Genomic DNA, 23,065 nt, shown 5'->3' on the forward strand with positions numbered 1-23,065 from the left:
GCACTATAAATACATTGTATTTATAATGTGTGTATAATATATATCAAGTATACATGTTGATATATACATATATATGTCAAGCAATAAAGGGAGTCTAATGATGTCACATCTCTTGTATACTGTATTGTATTCTTATTTTTTCTGATGTGTCATAGTCATTTATAAGTCCATTGAAAGAATCTGATTTCTAAATTTAAGTATTTGAACATTATTGTGTTCGTTATGAATAGGTACAGTAATAAAGGTGACAAGTGAGTGACTAATGATGGATTGTCTACATGTATATATCACTGTTCAAACATTTTTCTAAATGTAAAAAATGGGGTCAGATTAGTAATGAAGATGGATTTAAAAGTTAAAAATTCAAAACATTTTTTTGGTGTGGTATAGATTTTTAATGATGGAACAAAAGTACTATGTGTATGAACATTGATTGATATGCTGGATAACGGTACTTTACATAGTCATTATATTGTCTTATAGTTACAGTAGTAAAAATGTACTGAGCTTTTATTTGACTTTCAGGTATTAAATAATGGGCCTTAATTTATACTATAAATCACAACCCATCTGATTTATAACATTTAGTGAAATGTGACTTTTTTTACTAATAACTTTCGGATACCTTAATATATAATTGGCTTGAAAATATGAAAGTAATAATATTTTGAGATAAGATGAACAATGTGATGAAGATTGAAAACTGATTATGAATTAAGACAAATTATGTGTAAGAATTCGTAGTAAATTGCTATTATTATGCCTGACTATGACAGTGTTAATTACCGGTATACAATAATATTGACTTGAGTGAAGTCAGCATTTTAATCAAAGACATGGACATATGGTGGATATACGTAACATAACTGTGGCTATTTTAATAAATAAAGAATTTACTTTTGGTGTGTTAATAGGTCTGATATGTGTATGTATCTGTAAGCAGCCTGCCTTGGCTTATAGTGTGGGTATACTACAGTGTTGGGCTATCATTTATTAATGAGACATCTGTCCGATCTCCCTGACTCAAACACAGACCAATGGTCATTAGCCATGATGTAAAATTGTCTGATCAATTGTCAGAGATTTGATTATTCTCTAATTTTCATTAATAATTTCTGCAGATTCCTTTCATCTATTAAAGATTAAAAAATCGACTTAATGGCAGAGTTTTTATGTTTATAAAAGTATGAGGTTTAAATTAGACAAAAACCTTATAGACAGCACATGTACATATATACAAATTAAATTTGACAGTGAAAAAGCTGACAAGTTAAAAGTCTAATTTTGCATGAAACTGTTGAATAGTTGAGTTCCGTTTTCACTGTTAAAGTCACAACCTGAGAAAGTCAGATTGTTTGAGAACTGAGGTTAATAGACTCAAAAGTATGAAGTTGTGAGAACAGAAATGTAATGTTTCAAAGGAATTCAATGTCCTTCACTTAAAAGTTTTGGTCAATTACTACATGAACTCTGTGACCTATTCAAAATTCATTTGATGACTGGCTTGTTAAGACAATGTTATTCCCAGAAATATGATAGTTATTGAATTAATTACAATAAATATTGATGTGAATAAGATTGGAATGTTTTGAGTAATGTACATATAGATAGTATATTGGATATCATGTTATAAAACTTACCATAATACTTTTCAGATTTAGATTTACTGATTTTCATTTCACTTTTAAATACTTTTCAGATGTAGATTGACTGATTTTGAAATGATTTTCATTTCAAAAGTGTTAAATATGAAGTTGTTTTATAAACTACACTGAAGTCATCATCTCATTGTTAACTTTACTTACTGATAAAATATCTTAATGATTTCCATTTATATGCACAATTTACAGAAATCAAAAGCTCAGCCTGGTAATTTTCATTTAATTGCAATGTTAATGAAAACAAAAGCTCAGCCTGGTTAAAATCAATTCCAGAACAGGATTTTGATAAAAATTCAAGCACAATATGTATTTTGAAATATATTGAATAATCTTCCATTCTTTTAGATATATGTGTAAAGGTTATTTGTGTTATATATTAGATACAGTATTTAGGTAGTAAGATACAAAATGGTGCTATTTGAAAGATATGGAAACTATTCAGAATTATTTTGTTTTTAATCTGGGATGACCTGGGCTTATACAAATATCAATACAAAAATAAATGTATATTCAAATCCTCTCACTTTATAAAAAATCACTTCCTTATGAAGATTAAAGAAAACAGTATGTTTGGAAGTATTTAAAAATGTGGACACATTTCGTTACTTATTTTAAATCTGTTTATGGCTTTTCATCCAATGGTATTGCTTCTTCTAGCAACATAAAAAGTCTATCTAAATATAATTTATGAAACAATACAATTATGTATATTTGAAAACCAGTCATAAGGAAATCTATTGCCCCAATCAGCAGACAGTCTGCATGATTCTTTGTATGCTGATGTGCCAAGAACGTAGATGTATTCCTGACAGCATTTTTGAGTATTTCCAAATATGCTACTCTGAAGTCACGCCAATTGCCCAGCCCATTTGGCATAGAACTGGTGTAGCGCTATTTATTCGTGAATGTTTTCGTAACGTTTTTTCACCATATACTCACTATTTATTTGTGTACACGAACAAAATGACATTGAATAAGTGTAATGACATTATGTAGTCAAACTAGAACCGTTAACAAACAGAAATCTCTGTCATACATATAACACAGTTGTTATATAATGACAATTGTTCTTAGTGGAACTTAGATGTCTAAAGTACAGACCCTTCACTGCGGGTCAAAACAAGACATTCCTCTATACTTAGGGTATTAATATAAATTGTGGTATATATGATTTATTTGTGTGATTCCAATGGTAAAAATGTGTCCACTCTCGATGTTCCTGTGTATTGTCTCCACTTCCACAATAAATCATGTGAGTATCTTTGATCAGTCCTGCCCGAAAATAATTTTAAAGTGTAAAAAAAATGTAAATTAATAACTTCACAATTCATTAACAAGAAATTCCAATGGAAGAATTAAGTTCATGACGTGTAGATGGAGGATGGAGATTTTCTTTGAAAATGTAATCTGTCATCAATACGGAGAGAACACTTATCAATATGAATCTTTTTCTAATTAGATTTTGACCTAATTAAGGAATATTTCCAGTGGAAAGAAAATTAAAGAAATTCAATTTCAATTGTTTGCATTTGGCACACAGTTTCAATATTTACAAATAGCACCTTTTACTAAATTTACATATGGGTGTAATAATGTAATTTGTTGTAAATATATTTTTCAATTACACACATCATCGTCTGATTGATGGTATTGTGAGCTGCGGTGATTTGAGGGTGGCTGATGAAGTGTCCCGATGATGACGTTCTACCAGGTTATACCTAAACAGGCACTTTTAAGCTCGGCCTTCCCCTGATCAGTATTTGGCTAAGGAGCTTGCTGTATTAGTTGTTTGTGTTAAAAGCATTTTGTTTTTCACTTAAGTTTATGAGGAAGTTTGAATTCTGGTCAGGGTTTGAAAGGGCAGCGTAAAGTGGTGATTGGACACAAAATCCTGCATTTTCACGTAAAATTTGCCCATTTAGATTTTCAAGATCCCTCACTATTGGATTGCAATTTCCTTGTCATTTCAATTTCAGGAGTTCCACACAATCAATCAAAAGGGATTTATGATCAAAACTGGATCTCCGTCGTTCTGTAATCAATAGCAGCAATTTAATTTGGATTGAAAGGCCCTATTTGCATAAGGTTTTTTCTTTTTATTAATCAATCCTTTGGCCAAATCTGCATGTTTAACTGGTTGCACAAGGCAGCTTAAATTGAAATTTTGAGAAAGATAGATGGAAATGGGGCGCAGAAAATCTGTTTGACTCGTAAAGTCTTGTCTGAATGGCATGGCGTTCAGTTAATGATGTGTTACCATGGAAATGAAACAAAACAAATCTTGAAATATAATGAGCTTATGATTGTGGGATGATGAAATTGAATCGGACTCTGTTTTTCGCTGGGCCGGATGACAGTTTAAAAGCTGAGGGTCGTTTACTTCATTTTAAAATGATGCAAATGAGGAGAGTAGCTCATTGAGAGCCTTAGCTTTTTCCTTTCTCCATTTACACGACAAATCAACGGCTAAATTAATCTACCATTATTTTGCCTATCTGCTACTGTGTTAAATAAGTTTTGTAATTAACCAATGGCAGGCGTAATTTGTGACATTTTCGTACAACTATATTTTTGCAGTAAAGCATTTTAATGGGTATAATTTCGCTCATTAAGATGAAATCAAATAGGGCATCTCATGGCTAAGCACTTGAACATTTAAAGCTTTCATGTTATATATGGCACTTAACATTTAAAATCGAGATTAATAATAGGGGCATATAAAATGTTCCTTGTGATTCATGTTTGAAACATTTTCCTGTGAACTAAAAATTTGAGCACTTGAAAAACAAAGAGATGAAGAAAGGAACAAAGGCCACACTTTTGTTGAGTAAAACAAAGTTTATTTATGGAAAGTATTTGAGTTTTGTGGAGTTATTTTGTTGGTGTATGTGGTCAGTAGTGTACATTGTCATGTGAACTATGTCCCTGAGCTCCAGAAGTGTGTCATTGTGTATTGTGACAGCTTCCTCTACAGGAAGTCTCACAATTATAATTTGCTTAATAGAATTTTTTGTTTTAAAGTTTCAAGTTGTACTGTACCTAATGTCGCCTTGAGGTCATATATTGAGGCCTGATGTTAACAGTATAATAACCCTAGGGCACTTTTAATGTGTATTGCTCAATGTAGAAATCCTGACAATGCGGGTTACGTGATGTTAGGATCATAAAACTTTAAAACACTTAGTAATTAATGGACTTTGTACTTTTCAAAAGTGCACAGAGATAAAAATGAAAAAACGATATCGGGTCTATATATCTGAATGTAATACAAGGTGCACTTTCCCCATGGGGGGCAAAGGTATACAGGTCTGGATTGGTACAGGTTTATTTGACTGGTCATTAAATAGTGACCAGTTGACCGCAGTGTGTATACAACTTTTGACACATGTGACCCCCACAGCTTAATGAAAGTGTAAGAAAAATTTGTCACCTGAAGGATTTGATTGCCAAAATATTTAGGTTATTTTCTTGTGTGGGAAAATAACGTCAACTGAAAAACAAATTTAATATGATGCGTTATTCAGAAAGATGTACTGTAGAATGAAAATCCCATTTGAAGAAGTGAAAGTCAAGGACTTACTGAATTGACCCTTAATTCAAACCTTTTTTCACACTTGACCAGAACTTGAAAAACAGTTTTGATTCGTCAAGTGTCCACCGGTGTCTTTAGGGTTCTGACTGGGCATTGTCTTTGATATTTGAGTATATACCTATTCCACTCTTTGCTAACTTGATAAGTTAACAGGATATGAATAGTTGTACTAAAAGTTCAAAATGTCACACTACAGTAGAGTCAATGTATATTCCTCATTATCTGAACATCATACATACAGATGGGAATAAGTTTATATTTAGGAGTTTAGTATTTCATGCTTAAATGCAAGGTAGGTGTGACATAGGCATGATTTAAAAAAAAAACATTGAATCAATTTGATGTCAATTGCACGCTCACATTTGAATTAACATGTAAGTCAAATTAGAGTTAACAGATATGTATTTGTTTTAGCCAGCCTGGAAATATTAAAACAACTGTACGTAGCTTAATTGAGATTTCTGTATTATATCTGACATAGTTGTGTATATGTATGTATCATAAAGGGAGACAACTCTTTGAAAACCATGTAATGTATAATGTAGCATGCATCCTTAACATTGGCCATGAACTGGATGAAAAGCATTTTATATTGTCTTTTATTCAATCTTTTTGGTTTGTATTAATTAGACTCTCGGTTATATAGTTAGGTACTTCTATAGTCTCAATTCATAAAATCGGCAAGAAATATTGCATGCCGACTGTTAACATATTTTTTTTCTGAAAAATGAATTTGTAAGGGGAGACGATTCATTTTTTCTCCCGTGGTTTGGATCACATGATGAGCAGGAATTGTAAGACCATATCATCTCAATAGACTTTATTGATGGATGAGAATTCATCTTGGTACATACGGAATCACCAATTCTAGTCTCCCTTCAGGGGTTTAGTTTTCAATTTACATACGTAATCAAGATTTCTGTACATATCTGGTTGCAAAATTAATGGAAAATTTGTTTTGGATGCTAAATCTGTATTGTATTTGTAGATTAGATTTTCTCATGACTAGAAAGTTAATTCCAAAAAAGTTGTGTATTTTTTTCATACAGTAAATTAATTTCGTGAAATTTAATGTGAATTGTGTGACTTGTGTTACTCAAGTGAGAATAACTGTTCGCTAATCTCTGTCAGGGCATGTAGCAGCTGATCCGCAAAATATTGTTTATACAAACTATAAAACAAATATATTGGACGGCTGAGTGAGCGATATAGATCTTCATCAGCAAAACTGTTACAATATTTTGAAATCTGTATAAAAGATTTATGATTGGATCACTAATGTAATTTGTTATTCCTCTACTTGATTAATAATGCTTCATTGTTTCTGAAAGTTAAATATTTGATTATTCCTTTATCAGATAAAATCAGGAAATCAGATCTACAAAATATTTGCAGTTTTATCTGGCTGCCAGTATGTCCTTGTGTATATATAGCTTCTCATTTTGTTTTTATGAAAATCATGTGTATGATCGAGATCCTGAAATATTTTTGAACATTTTTGAAATGTTAGATATCTATTTTGTGGAAGAGAAATGAGTCAGGTTCTAATCTCCGCTACATGGAGAATCCAATTTTTTTTGGAATGTAATTTTGTTCAAGTGGTATCATAAGTTTTTCATGTTGGGATTCTCAATGTATTTCAAAGATTTTTGTTAATGCTGTTGAAGGGTTGTATTTAATTGTTTGTTGGCGGACTCGATGTATACGTAGAGAGTATCCCACTCATACAATAACTACTTCCTGCTAATTTACACATCCACCTCTCTTGAAATGGCGATCACAGGTTATTAGAATCCTCTTGGAGAGTTGAAGGAATTCCTTTTTACGCTATGTCTTGTGTTAAGTTTAATCCTCAACAAAAGGAGCGTTAGGACCAGAGAGCATTGTCTTAACTCGTGGCAGCTACTGAGACTGTCGGGTACTCTACTTGAAATTTTCAGTAAGAGGTTTACATGCATTGTTGAAGTATTTTTCTCCCAGCTTTACAAATCTTTTGATTTCTTGACACAGCATTGATGCTACACCTACAGACTGTCTACCTTCAATGAATCTATAACGACTTGGGAGATTTTGTAGGTTTATACTAGAACATGTTCTTATTCTTGAGCCATTGTCATGAAGCTGGTGTAGCTAATCAGTACTTGAGGTACTTGAAATTCATGTTTGGAATTGATAAGATAGGTAACCATACACAGAACAGGTATTTCTCGGCTTAACTACTTCATGTGGTGTGGTATTACACATTCATCAGATTGGTTATATTAAAAGTGTTTCAAGCAATCTCAAATTCTTTGACCTGATATTATTTAATAGCTTAACAGTTTGAAATTCTTAACTGAATTTTCCACTTGGCTTAGTACAAACTGAGTTGAATATTGGAGAGAGAACTTTTGTTCATGGAATGTTGATCCAACTGAAATTGCAGCCTATACTACTTTCAGTAGATAAGCAGTTTGAGCCTGATGATGATACTGCTTCCTGTAGGTAAAACTGCAAGGCAGTTAACTACTTCCTGTAGGTAAAACCGCAAGGCAGTTATCTACTTTCTGTAGGTAAAACTGCAAGGCAGTTAACTACTTCCTGGAGGTAAAACTGCAAGGCAGTTAAAGTTCTTGTAGGTAAAACTGCAAGGCAGTAAACTACTTCCTGTAGGTAAAACTGCAAGGCAGTTAACCACTTCCTGTAGGTAAAACTGCAAGGCAGTTAACTCCTTCCTGTAGGTAAAACCGCAAGGCAGTTATAACTACTTCCTGTAGGTAAAACCGCAAGGCAGTTAACTACTTCCTGTAGATAAAACTGCAAGGTAGTTAACTACTTCCTGTAGGTAAAACTGCAAGGCAGTAAGCTACTTCTTGTAGTTAAAACTGCAAGGCAGTCAACTCCTTCCTGTAGGTAAAACCGCAAGGCAGTTAACTCCTTCCTGTAGGTAAAACCGCAAGGCAATTAACTACTTCCTGCAGGTAAAACCACAAGGCAATTAACTACTTCTTGTAGGTAAAACTGCAAGGCAATTAACTACTTCCTGTAGGTAAAACTGCAAGGCAGTTAACTCCTTCCTGTAGGTAAAACTGCAAGGCAGTTAACTCCTTCCTGTAGGTAAAACCGCAAGGCAATTAACTACTTCCTGCAGGTAAAACCACAAGGCAATTAACTACTTCTTGTAGGTAAAACTGCAAGGCAATTAACTACTTCCTGTAGGTAAAACCGCAAGGCAGTTAACTACTTCCTGTAGATAAAACTGCAAGGCAGTTAACTACTTCCTGTAGGTAAAACCGCAAGGCAGTTAACTACTTCCTGTAGGAAAAAAAGCCAGGCAGTTAACTACTCCCTGTAGGTATAAATAAGCCAGGCAGTTAACTACTTCCTGTAGGTATAAATAAGCCAGGCTGTTAGTTACTTCCTGTAGGTAAATAAGCCAGGCAGTTAGCTACTTCCTGTAGGTAAAACCACAAGGCAGTTAACTACTTTCTGGAGGTAAAACTGCAAGGCAGTTTATTACTTCCTGTACGTAAAACCACAAGGCAATTAACTACGTCCTGTAGGTAAAGCTGCAAGGCAGTTAACTACTTCTTGTAGGTAAAACTGCAAGGCAGTCAACTCCTTCCTGTAGGTAAAACCGCAAGGCAGTTAACTCCTTCCTGTAGGTAAAACCGCAAGGCAATTAACTACTTCCTGCAGGTAAAACCACAAGGCAAATAACTACTTCTTGTAGGTAAAACTGCAAGGCAATTAACTACTTCCTGTAGGTAAAACTGCAAGGCAGTTAACTACTTCCTGTAGGTAAAACTGCAAGGCAGTTAACTCCTTCCTGTAGGTAAAACCGCAAGGCAGTTATAACTACTTCCTGTAGGTAAAACCGCAAGGCAGTTAACTACTTCCTGTAGATAAAACTGCAAGGTAGTTAACTACTTCCTGTAGGTAAAACCGCAAAGCAGTTAACTACTTCCTGTAGGTAAATAAGCCAGGCAGTTAGCTACTTCCTGTAGGTATAAATAAGCCAGGCAGTTAGCTACTTCCTGTAGGTATAAATAAGCCAGGCAGTTAGCTACTTCCTGTTGGTAGTCAAGCCAGGCAGTCAACTACTTCCTTTGCAGGTTAATAATTCAGGCATTTGACTATTTACTATAGGTAAGCAATTTGTGTCTGACTTTACTGCCACTAAGTTTACACTGTATAAGCTGAGACTATCACATGGTTTAGAGAGGGAAACTCCAGCCTATACTACTTCCTGTAGGGGAAAAGTCCAGCCTATAATACTTCCTGTAGGGGAAAAATCCAGCCTATACTACTTTCTGTAGGAGAAAAGTCCAGCCTATACTACTTCCTGTAGGGGAAAAGTCCAGCCTATAATACTTCCTGTAGGGGAAAACTCCAGCCTATAATACTTCCTGTAGGGGAAAACTCCAGCCTATACTACTTCCTGTAGGGGAAAACTCCAGCCTATACTACTTCCTGTAGGGGAAAACTCCAGCCTATGCTACTTCCTGTAGGGGAAAACTCCAGCCTATACTACTTCCTGTAGGGGAAAACTCCAGCCTATACTACTTCCTGTAGGAGAAAAGTCCAGCCTATACTACTTCCTGTAGGGGAAAAGTCCAGCCTATAATACTTCCTGTAGGGGAAAAATCCAGCCTATACTCCTTCCTGTAGGGGAAAACTCCAGCCTATAATACTTCCTGTAGGGGAAAACTCCAGCCTATACTACTTCCTGTAGGGGAAAAGTCCTGCCTATACTACTTCCTGTAGGGGAAAACTCAAGCCTATACTACTTCCATTGGGGAAAACTAAACTTTCTACTATGAGACTACTTTCTGTAGGCAAGAGGGACTTGCATGAAATAATATACTAGCACTAACAAAACATAAACAGCCAAGGGCAAAAGGGCAAAAAAAAAAAGGACAAAATGTTCCAAAAGAGTAATTTTCTACTATTTTTTCTGATAGTTCAAAATAATGTTGATTAAATAACATGAAAGTACAATATGCTTTGTTATTAAAATTTTTGATTCTGCTTCATCAAAGTGTTTGTTCCCAAACTAAATACAAATGTGTCATTTTACCCCTAGCTACTTAAATGGAAAACGATACTGAATGAAAAATCTTGACCAATGTGGTATGGGAATGTGAATTGTACTTATAGTGACCTATTAAATGGGTTTATCACTTAGTGCTGCTACAATCAAATTGTGTAATTTAAGTCTTAAGTGAAGAATGTGGGTCACATGCCCTACTTACATGAAGTGGGGTGCACTGGTCAAATGAAGGAATTTTTGAATGAAGTATCATGACAGTCAAAATGTTAGAATTAACAGTGTCTTAGAGACTCTGAGGTAGCTTCTGCTCACAAAATACATATCATTTCTGCCCTCTTGGAATATGATAGAGCAAAATCTAATAGTCTGGAGACTGTTATATATGGAGACATGGGCTGTGATCTCATTGATAAAGGTAAAGGGAACCACCAACATAAAGGTCAAGTTGACCAGCTCGGCTTTGTGTGTAGCGCCTTTGTAATGTTCAAAGACTTATGATTGTCTAAAACCATTCACACCATTGGACTCTCAATTTCTTTGGACATTTACCAAGGGTGAACAGATGTATATCGAGAGTGCAATCTTTGGTCTGTGAAGATAAGGTACAAAAGTATTAGAAAGTGGAGTAAAATGCATAGTCTACCATAATATCAAAGTTTCATGCAGAGATGGACAGACTAGGCAGGGATGGACAGAATAATAAGATGAAGTGTATGGATGGACAAACTTAAGGAAAAAGTGTATAGATGGACAGCCTGACTGGACAAAGTGGTATGGATGGACAGATTGACAAGACAAAATGTATAGATAGCAAGACTGACAAGACAAAATATATAGATGGACAGATTGACAAGACAAAGTGTATAGATGGACAGATTGACAAGACAAAATATATAGATGGACAGATTGACAAGACAAAGTGTATAGATGGACAGATTGACAAGATAAAGTGGTATGGATGGATGGAAGGACGGACAGATGGATGGGCATGGAAATGTGATATTGGTGGATGAACGGACAGAAAGGACAAAGTGGAATGAATGGATGAGCGGACAGGACCAAGTGAAATGGATTGATACAAAACAGTATAAATCACAAGGTCTATATATAAAGTTGTACAACAATCTGCAGATCTAGATACAATATAACAATAATCACTGTTTTATATAAAATGTTGTACAAAAGGATCTATGTACAGCTATCACCAGGTTAATGAACAATGTTGTACAACATCAATAATCATTATAGTTACGAAATATTTACAATGTAATCACTGTGTATGTATACAATGTTGTACAACATTGATAATCTGCAGATCTATGTACATTGTTGTACAATAGTAATCACTGTGTATGTAAACAATGTTGTACAACATTGATAATCTGCAGATCTATGTACAATAGTAATCACTGTGTATGTATACAATGTTGTACAGCATTGATAATCTGCAGATCGATGTACAATGTTGTACAACAGTAATCACTGTGTATGTATACAATGTTGTACAGCATTGATAATCTGCAGATCTATGTACAACGTTGTACAATGATAATCTGCAGATCTATGTACAATGTTGTACAACAGTAATCACTGTAGTGTAGTACAACATTGATAATCATTAGGCCAATGTTCAATGATCATCAGATTTAGGTACATGATGCTATACAATTAATTATGATTTGAGATTATGAACATTAATACTAGACACATGTAATACAGTGTAAAAGCCTGTCCTGGGGATTGTAGTGGGACCAAACATCATCTGTTCATCCTGCTACCCTATAGTTTCACAAGCTTTGATGTCATAAAGATTAATGGGGATATTGTGTTCCTCTCACTACCAAACATCAAAACCTTTGTTTCAATTCACACTGGCAGATAGCATTATAAACAACCACCCTACTACAGCTCCTTGCTCCCAAAGTAATGTATATCGGTTGACATTTATTGGCCATCAGTAAATATATGCCTCCTATATGTTGCCTGCTAAACATGTTTCATTACCATTTAAGCTTAACACCTATAGTCAAGACTTTTTGAAACAATTTAGAAGTTGCTTGGAAAAGAAAAAAAAAACTTTGGTGGCTTCATGAAATGTGTCATATGTTTCAACTTCTAGGTCAGTCTGTCAAATAGGACATAACTAAAATGTTTGACCTGCCAAGCCAGCAATCCTCAGTCATTTCTTGTCCCATTCCTTTGCCTTTTGATACATTATTAAAATGCCTGAAGAGCATTGGTAATCCTGACAGGTTTAGCAGAACTGCAATTGAGATTTAAAGGGAGGAGATAAGTGCATGGTGTTTTGAAGGTGTGGTCGCAGATATTAATCTTAAAATAGGTTCTAACTAAAGCGAAAAGCTTTTGAAATATCAGCTATTTATGGGTGGTTTGCATGAAATAAAGATCATAAGCCGAACTTTTCATTTAAGTTCATTAAATGATGTCATAGTGACTAAAAACTCTTCAACATTATGGCATGTTACTGAAACTATACTGTGAGTTTTCAGCAGTATATTTATGGTAAAATTATTGTCTTTTGACAAGGTGTCTGCTGATATTTATTAACCCCAAAATTATTCATTTAACAGCACTGAAAGCACAGGTCAGTAGTAAAATTCAGAAGTCAATTTTTCATACCGTCATGTAATGTCACTTGTCATGTTAACAGAGACATCATAAAGAACTATTTGCCATAGGAGATGGTTATTGACAGTCTGAAGGTCAATTTGTTACCTTTGACCCCTGTGGCACCTGTCTCCAAAAAAATGGAGATTTTGATCAGCAACATACATGTAAAAGCATTTTATAGATTTAAGCGAGATTTCTATAGTAAAACTTCATTAAAAACAAGACATTTTGAATATCCTTTTATATAAAAACAATTAAAAAGTTTTCACAGATCAGTTAAATTAGATGTTCCTGTGTTTATTGCATATATATCTAAAAAGTCTTTTTTCTGCATGCTTTTAAGGGATTCAGTGTTACAGTTATAGAAACTATTATTGATAACAAGGCCTTTTAAGGGAGTCGGGGCTACAGTTATAGAAACTATTATTGATAACAAGGCCTTTTAAGGGAGTCAGGGCTAGTTATGATAAACCTAAAAAAAATATTTTAGTAGTAACTGATATTTTTGTAGCCTGTAGTTAAATGTTTAAGAGTAAGTATTTTTAATATGATGAAAAAACTCTGTAGTTGAGGCTTTCTATCACAAAAAGAAAATGTTTTTCTTAAAAACAACAATTACAAGTAATATTTCTTAAAAGTTCAACCCGTTCGTAATAAGTTCCATTGTTAATTAGTCGCCATAATTTCTGTTGAAATTAAACTGGACAGCCTCTAGCTACACTTGAGTACTGGTCTGCCATTACTTCTCAACACTGACTGCTGTATTTGTTTGGATTTCTTTGAAATGCAAAATTTCTTTTGATGTCATAGCAACAATTGACAATTGATCTTGGATGGATCATTTCAATGGCTGACAACCAAAGGTCAACCGAGGTCGTATCATTTGGCATGATGAAGATCAGTTGATTGCTGACAACCAAAGGTCAAATTAGGTCGTATCATTTGGCATAATGAAAATCTGTTCAGCCTATCATTAACAAATATGTCACTTTCTATCAATTTTCGTTACGGGAGAATTTTGCAATATCCATGTTTAAAATGAATTCTGGCATTAATTATGAGTGCATAAGATTTAAGTTTGATAGTCCGTAAGAGATAAGCTCTAATAAGACGATGCAACTTTGTGAGCTGACTTTTGACTAATCATACAACTGTAGACAAACTGACTCAACTCGGTTTTGTTATTATTTTACAAAGTCAAATAATTTTCTTTGATTACTTAAGAAATTACATGATTACTTAAGAAGATAGGCCCCAAATCTAGAGGAGAAGGACTTAAATTAATTGAAATCTTATCCTAGTCATCTTCAGCACTGGCTGAACCTGAATAAAAATGAAACAGAGAGTTTCCTTAAACTAGGATTATATTGCATGCTATTTCTGATTAGGTGCCATAGTACTGATAATATCAAGGTAGTCTGTTAAAAGGACAACCTTAATGCAGTACCTCAATATGGGACGTTTGACCCGGGAGGATGCTCGTACTGTAATCAGATTACAGGTAGATAAAGGTGTTCTCGAGGGGATGGTAATCATTTTTACATACAATGTGTGATAAATTCACTCCTTTAATAGATTTAGTATTTCAGTTTAAAAAGTGCTCTTAAATAATTGCAGAAGTCATTACTGTTTCTATTCCTTGTGTGGTTATAGCTTACTAATTCATGGTGCTAGTCATATGTAGTTACCTGGATACAATTTTATAATACATATTAACCCTCAGATGGTGTACCAGGTGTCATTTCTCTTGGGTCAAGGTCATTGGTGTTTCAAGTGCAAAGTACATTGTATGCTATTTAATTTCCTCATTAAAAAAAAAAAGAAAGAAAAAGAAAAGAGTTCCATGTGACAGAAATTAAGAATAAGAATACTTTTGTGTTTTGGAGGGGTGGGGGTAGGGGTGGAGGTGGGAGTTTTCCTTACTTTTGTGTTTGGGGAGCCCTGGGGTCAGGTTCTATACAATCAGCGGTTCTTTTACAGGAGGTCTTGTTTTCTTCCACTCACTGTTATATATAGAAAATATTGTAATATACTAAGTTGATGGCATTAATACCACATCTAACAAATAACATTGTCCTTGGCTGAGCATGTGCATTTTGTTCAGGTTTGACACTTGCCACACACATAAAAAGGCATTGATATACTCCTAGACATGTAGGTCACACAAATCTACATCACACAGGTAAAGATAACTGATAAAACAATTTTAACTTAACTACGCTATTTCAAAATTATCTGCATTTTAAGTGTTATAATCTAAAAAGCAGCCCTAATTAGCATATACATAGAATTTATTCATGGTCTTGGGCATATTCATAGTAATTAAGAACCAGATTGAACCACATACTGTAAATGAAATCTTGATAAGTGAAACAATTCCGATTAATTTTGATATCAATGTTTCGTTAAATTTGAGCATGTGATATGAAGAAAACAATTGCTACAGAAAGTCAAACTTGTTAGTGTAATGACTTTCAGTTTTAATTGCTATCTTAAACATACTTATTGTGTATTTGTAAAGGAATTTCAAGCGATGATCTATTTTCATAACTGAAGTTTTATTCCATTTTAAATATGTACTTATTGTGAAGCAATAAGATAAGACAATGAAGCTGCAAGCTTAGTCTTCTTTTCCAGATAAGATATTTTTGCTATATAAGTACAATTTTCGCATTCCTGACTATTTTCCAGGTGACAGTGACTACTATCATTGAAGACCAGAAGTGGAAAGCAAGTTGCAATAGCTGTTTTCAAGGTAAGGAATTTTGTCGGTCAACGACTACCTCCATATTGTGGGGCACCTCCAAATGGTTGGTCTTGGGGATGTGTTTGGTGTAATTGGCAAACTTGGGAATGAAAATGGTCAGGATTAAAAGGTAATTCTGTTGATTGTTCCAATGTTTGTTGATTTTCTTTTAGATTTGTTTGAGTCCTGTTAGTAATTGTATCTATCATGGAGTTTAGTTGTCCTCGCTAGCTTTAAAAGTCTGGCCTCAATCAGATCTGTGTCTTTACACAACTGTCACAATTTTATCATGCAAAAAGAATGTATTAAAATAATAAAGATCTTTTTAAAAGTCAGATTTCATTTTGAAACATAAAAAAGGAACATCGTGTCATTAACAGCGAGATAGCTTTACTAAAGCTTTAACGGTACTGTATTGGAATCAAATAAAAAATGAATTCTGCTGGTTTAATACGGCATCCAATTACTTGGAAATTCATTTTATTGAAATCCAGTGACAAACTTAATGCCTTTTGTGGTGCTAATGCGGTGCATCTTTGCATCATTCATTGCAGCTACCTAAACCACAGTAATTTATTATCGGACCGCAACAAAGGGGTGCGATGTGTGTCTGTAGGAGACCCTGGTTGAGGCGCCATACAATTACGTTCTGTGAAAATAGCTCATTACGTCGAGCTTCGGGATTCGCATGACTTGTTTATGGTGGTTGCACAGTGACTGTGCAGCTATGCTGGATGGATGATGCATTTAATTGGGTTTTAACCCCAAAGATAACAATCTGTTGATTCTGTTACTTGCTACTGTGTAAGTGTCATCCTTCCATGCAGCGTCACTTAGGTTGATAATATCGTGGTAGTTTCAAACCTAAGGTGGCAAATTTACTCTTTATGGGCCTTGTATGCCCTTTCTTGGCTGCCTTCTCTGATCCGTATGATCCTTTTATATTACAACAATACACTTGTTACCTTACACAACAAGTGTTGTGGTGATGTATACAGGTATTTACCTGTTACCTCTGTGAAGAGTGCACCTTGGTGACTCACATTAACACATCAGTAGAGAGTCTTAAATACCTGTCCTTTATATGTTCAGCTGATGTTCGCTGCTGTCAGATGCCTTACTAAGGCTGCAAGCTGTCCTACCTTGTAAGGATGTGTGTAGCACATAGCTTTAACTGAACTGATGCTATCTGCAATGTTTTAGTGAAATCTAAAATTCTGTGTCCTGGCCTTAAGTGGAGGATTCCTCAGGGTGCAAACGGTAGGATAGCTTTATAGAGTCAGTGCATATAGTATGGAGACTGACCAGTTGACCATCTTGACCTTAAAGGAAAGGACAGGATATGTTGGAAAATACAAGCTATTGCCAGCAGTTGTAAAAAGGGAATTTTCTTTACACCTGTAATCTGGAGAGTGGACTGTGTCTTGTTTGATTGACACCTGTAGTCTGGACTGTGTCTTGTTTGATTGACACCTGTAGTCTGGACTGTGTCTTGTTTGATTGACACCTGTAGTCTGGACTGTATCTTGTTTGATTGACACCTGTAGTCTGGACTGTGTCTTGTTTGACGTCAGTAATCTAGACTGTGAACTCTTGTTTGATTGACATCAGTAATCTGGACTGTGAACTCTTGTTTAATTAACACCTGTAGTCTAGATTGTGTATTGCTTGGTTGACACCTGTAATCTGGACTGTGGACTCTAGTTTGATTGACATCAGTAATCTGGACTGTGGACTCTAGTTTGATTGACGTCAGTAATCTGGACTGTGGACTCTTTGTTTGATTGACACCTGTAGTCTAGACTGTGTCTTGCTTGATTGACATCTGTAGTCTGGACTGTGTCTTGTTTGATTGACATCTGTAGTCTGGACTATGTCTTGTTTGATTGACACCTGTAGTCTAGACTGTGTCTTGCTTGGTTGACACCTGTAGTCTGGACTGTGTCTTGTTTGATTGACATCTGTAGTCTGGACTGTGTCTTGTTTGATTGACATCTGTAATCTGGACTATGTCTTGTTTGATTGACACCTGTAGTCTAGACTGTGTCTTGTTTGATTGACACCTGTAGTCTAGACTGTGTCTTGCTTGGTTGACACCTGTAATCTGGACTGTGGTCTCTAGTTTGATTGACGTCAGTAATCTGGACTGTGGACTCTTGTTTGATTGACACCTGTAGTCTAGACTGGTCTCTAGTTTGATTGACATCAGTAATCTGGACTGTGGACTCTTGTTTGATTGACACCTGTAATCTGGATTGTGGACTCTAGTTTGATTGACATCAGTAATCTGGACTGTGTTTTGTTTGATTGACATCAGTAATCTGGACTGTGGACTCTTTGTTTGATTGACATCAGTAATCTGGACTGTGGACTCTAGTTTGATTGACATCAGTAATCTGGACTGTGGACTCTTGTTTGATTGACACCTGTAGTCTAGACTGTGGTCTCTTGTTTGATTGACACCTATAGTCTAGACTGTGGTCTCTTGTTTGATTGACATCAGTAATCTGGACTGTGGACTCTAGTTTGATTGACATCAGTTATCTGGACTGTGGACTCTTGTTTGATTGACATCAGTTATCTGGACTGTGGACTCTAGTTTGATTGAAGTCAGTGATCTGGATTGCGTACGATTGACATTAATATTCTGGACTGTGGACTCGGTCTGAAATAGTGTTTCCTTTAGATTCCTGTGTCATTAGTACTGGTACTTAAAGATTTTCGACATTTGTCAGCATTACACTGGTTTCCAGAGTATTGTGTCCATCACATGACCCACTTCTCGGCTCCACAGACTGATCCTGTGGCCTTTCTGATGTTTGAAATATTTTGAAACACGACCTCATTAGAGATATTGAATAGACCATCTTTACTGCGGAATAGATACTGTCATCTGCAAACGAGACTTTACTTGATATTTTTAGCCAATAAGATTTATTTTCGAATTAAAGTGCTTTAGTGTCAGCTGTATGTCTGGGTGTGACATCGGACTTCCTCCAGGGCAGACGTCATGTCATCAGAAATTATACATTGTACTCCCCGCGCTCGGCTCTGATTTGGTGACGTGTGGCCGTGGACTTGTTATGATTGTTGCTTTTACAGAATTTGTTTTTCTCACATTTGATAGCTATTTGAATCCCTCAGATTAAAGGTTACTGGAACATGCCAAAATGCTTTAGTTGTAGACATGGCCGGTTACACAATAACGTTATCTCGGAGACATATTATACATGGCCAGTGTGGCGAAGCTAAGACAACAGAAATCTTGTCTGTGACCATTTGTGTTATGTAAAAGATAAATATTCAATGCATTTTTCTGTTTCCATAGATATGAATTTTTTAAGAAAAAGATAACTTTCTAGACTGTTACTCATTGTACATTCATAGAAACCTACGTCAACATGTACAGATGTTTTATTTTGTAATCTGCTGCTTTCACAAAATAAAACCGTCTTCATCATTTGACAATTTCAGTAAAATGGATTTTTTTGGGTGAAGCGTTTCTTTGCTAATATTTCATTTATTTGGCAAATCCTTTGTAATCATTGAGGTGGTCTGAGATATGTGTGTCATCTGCTGTGGCGGAGACTGGTTTGGATTGGTCAGTGTCTGATCACTAGAGTCTGGCTATATTTGTCCATGTATTAACTATACTTACACTACATCGCCCTAGTGTTGGCCTTTGCCCTAGCATGCTATATACACAATCTTTTTTTTTAATCAAATCTTCATCATAACACATTCAGGTTAACCACCTTCTGGTTTGATACTTTGGAAAAGAATTATTAGTTTGAGGTGGTATTTTTCATAGGAACATGTTGGATTTGGTCGAAATGGGAAATGACCAGATGAGAACCTTTGATTATTGTCGGTGTTAATTATTCATATTCAGACAGTACTTTGGAATATGTTCTGTGATGGATGGTGAAGGAATCGGAGCTATAATCATCTACAACATGTGGGGAGTGGAGAGGGAAGGATTCCAATATAATTCAATTATACACACAAAGTGAAAATGACTTGGTCATTCTCTGATTTCACCTTTCTCTGGGCCACCCAGAGAACAAAATCCAAAATGTTGAAATTTTGGAATCCCGACTGTATTTAATGTCCTAACTTATCTTTGACACACCAGTATGTGACTAAGGAGGTCACCTTCAGCTGACAAACAACCACAGAGCTTTAAAGTTCTAGCATCTGCGTCATGCTTTCACCACTGTTTTTATTGTTTTCTATCATTTACAGATGTGGGATAGGTCAGAGGATCATGACACTTCTTACATTTTATGTTAAAAACCATAAGTTTCAATTGACATTAATCATCTTTTTGAAATTTAAGATAATGTTAGCTACAAATGACCTTAGGGCTTTTATAGTTTCATTAAGGAAACATAATCCTTTAAAAAAAATGTTTAAGGTAAACTTATCTCGTTATAAGTAAATTTTACTCATTGTGATTTACACTTTTCTATTGTTCAGTTGAAGTATTGTTGCCAAAAATAGTTACAATTTACCTGACTTTTTTATGAATGGTTGCAATTTACAGATCCTGTAGTTTACTTAACTTAAATCCAATAAATGGTTAAATTGATATACCTGACTTGTCAACAAAAGGTTACAATTTTCCTTGACATACAGATAAACAGTTAAAATTTACCTGACATGCAGATAATTAGCTATAATTTACCTGACATGCAGATGAACAGTTAAAATTTACCTGACATGCAGATGAACAGTTACAATTTACCTAACATGCAGATAATTAGCTATAATTTACCTGGCATGCAGGTAAACAGTTGAAATTTACCCGACATGCAGATAAACAGTTACAATTTACCTAGCATGCAGATAAACAGTTACAATTTACCCGACATGCAGATGAACAGTTACAATTTACCTGACATGCAGATAAACAGTTACAATTTACCTAGCATGCAGATAAACAGTTACAATTTACCTGACATGCAGATAAACAGTTACAATTTACCTGACATGCACATAAACAGTTACAATTTACCTGACATGCACATAAACAGTTACAATTTACCTGACATGCAGATAAACAGTTACAATTTACCTGACATGCACATAAACAGTTACAATTTACCCGACATGCACATAAACAGTTACAATTTACCTTTGATATTGTTCTCTGTTAATTAACTGTGATGTAGTGCCATTGTTTCCTTTTGTCACATTTTGAGATTTTTATGAGATATCTGACAGGATTAAAGGAACCTATGTAGCACTAGGAGTGACTAATTATTAAGTATTGTCAGTACCTCATTCGTACCATCAAGTTTTCTTTGGTCAGTGTTATGACCCTTTCACCTATTCTTGCAGATGATGATCTGAAAACTGTGGACAAACAGTGGGTGACCAGTTGCACTGCAGCAATGTCTTCTGATGTGACATGAATTTGGCCTCCATCAAAGTGACCATTGTCCATTCCAGGTCAAAATGTAGGGCTGCTGACCAATGTGGACAAATAAAACCTTGACCTGACCCAGATGAAAAGATTTGGTCTGTGTTATCTAAATGCTTGCATTTAAGCACATCTCAAGATGAGGAACCATCCAAGATTGATATAAGATAATAAAAATTGCCATGCAATTAAGTGAGAAATGAATCAACGAGAAGAAATTCAACAAAGTAACATAAACCACAAATAGACAAGGAACATTGCAAATTATTTTCGTGTTGCAATGTTTTATAGAAAGTTGTAAGAATGTTGACAATGTTTGTCATTTGAGCACCCTGTAGTGTAGGAATAGAGAGTGTTACCCACAGTGAGTTGATAAGTTTGGATGGGGGTGTTTAACTGATGGATATCATAAAGAATCTTGGACAAGATCCAGCATCTTGTGGAATCTCAAATTTCTCCCCTTGTATTAGGCCTTTTGTTCTACCAGCATTTCTTTCAAAAAGAGGGAGAGGATTATCTAGATTTTATCACAGATATATCTCCCTGGAATAATTTGTATCTCTGACACTCAGGTTTGTTGGAAGGAATGGCGGAGGAGAGACCAGCATCTGTACCATGGTATTTTTGTGGATCTTAAAGCTGGTCGGTATAATGAACATTGTGAAGTTGGACTGGCATCTGATAGTGACACAGTGTTAAGATTCTACAGACTCTATCCCTGTCTTATGAATCTTACAAAGCCCAAAATTTATCAGACACACGAATAATTTCATTACGCACATGTTAATTGTTACTTAATGTGTATTAGTATCTATGTACATTAACGAATAAATGTGGAGTTACCACAGCAGGCTTCACTCAATAAATGTGTATACATTTCCATTAAATCTCTGATTGTTTTATTCCATTTTATGTCTTGTGTTGTTGGTGTTAAGAAACGGAAAATTTACTCAACACTCTGGCGACTGCCTGGGAGAATTAAAAAACACTAATACTTATTAGAGAAAGTTCAGTCTGATGTTGAACAACACGATAAGTACAGAAAATTACAATTGATCAAGGAATGTTCGGTGAGCTGTTGAGAAAGATAGTTACTGCACAGTATAACAATTTGTCAAGGAAGATTTTAATTTGTTCTTATTAAACAACACAATACTGTACATGATGGCAATGGATCAAATTACAATAAGTTTTAAATCTTTAATTTCTTAAATTTTGATCTTTCAAAGAAGGTTAGGCCTGTTGTTGTTCCATAAAACTAAATCACAAAATTAAAATGATAATTTAGTCAATCCTTGGTGAGCAACAAAGTGCAACTTATCTAACATCAGAATATCTATGTAGCAACATAAACAATGATCACAACTTATCAATAAATGATGAGTCTACTGGCATCGTTGAACATCAGAAACAACATCATCAACAATCACAACTTATCTTTAAACGGTGAGTCTACTGGCATTGTCGAACATCAGAAACAACATCATCAACAATCACAACTTATCTTTAAACGGTGAGTCTACTGGCATTGTCGAACATCAGAAACAACATCATCAACAATCACAACTTATCTTTAAACGGTGAGTCTACTGACATTGTCGAACATCAGAATCTATACTTATCAATATACAGTGAGTCTACTGGCATTGTTGAACATCAAAATATTTGTGAAGCAACATCATCAACAATCACAACTTATCAACAAACAGTGAGTCTACTGGCATTGTCCAACATCAGAATATCTACATTGCAACATCATCATAAATGATCACAGTTTAAAAATAGAGAGTTAGTCTGTCGCTGTAAAAGAGCAGTTTAACTGCAACAAAATCTCATAAAAGAATGTTCAGCCAGACTTTCGTAAAAAAAATAATGTATAAAAATTTTGACTACAACTGATCAAAACAGATTGTGTCGGTCATTGTCACTGCTTCACTGAGGCAGCATCTCCAAGAATAAGAATGACATTTCTTGTCAT

General features: G+C 35.0%; 1 long non-coding RNA gene across 1 annotated transcript in view; it reads left to right on the forward strand.

Moving 5' to 3' along the window:
* The window catches only part of LOC117325991, a 27,495-nt gene extending 5,501 nt beyond the window's left edge, over nucleotides 1-21,994 (forward strand). The window contains exons 2-3 of the long non-coding RNA XR_004532404.1: nucleotides 15,608-15,671; nucleotides 21,006-21,994. This is a non-coding gene — a long non-coding RNA (uncharacterized LOC117325991). The remainder of the gene's footprint in view (nucleotides 1-15,607; nucleotides 15,672-21,005) is intronic.
* The last annotated feature ends 1,071 nt before the right edge of the window (nucleotides 21,995-23,065 follow it).

The sequence above is a fragment of the Pecten maximus genome, chromosome 4 (assembly GCF_902652985.1).
Source record: "Pecten maximus chromosome 4, xPecMax1.1, whole genome shotgun sequence".
Lineage (NCBI taxonomy): Eukaryota > Metazoa > Mollusca > Bivalvia > Pectinida > Pectinidae > Pecten > Pecten maximus.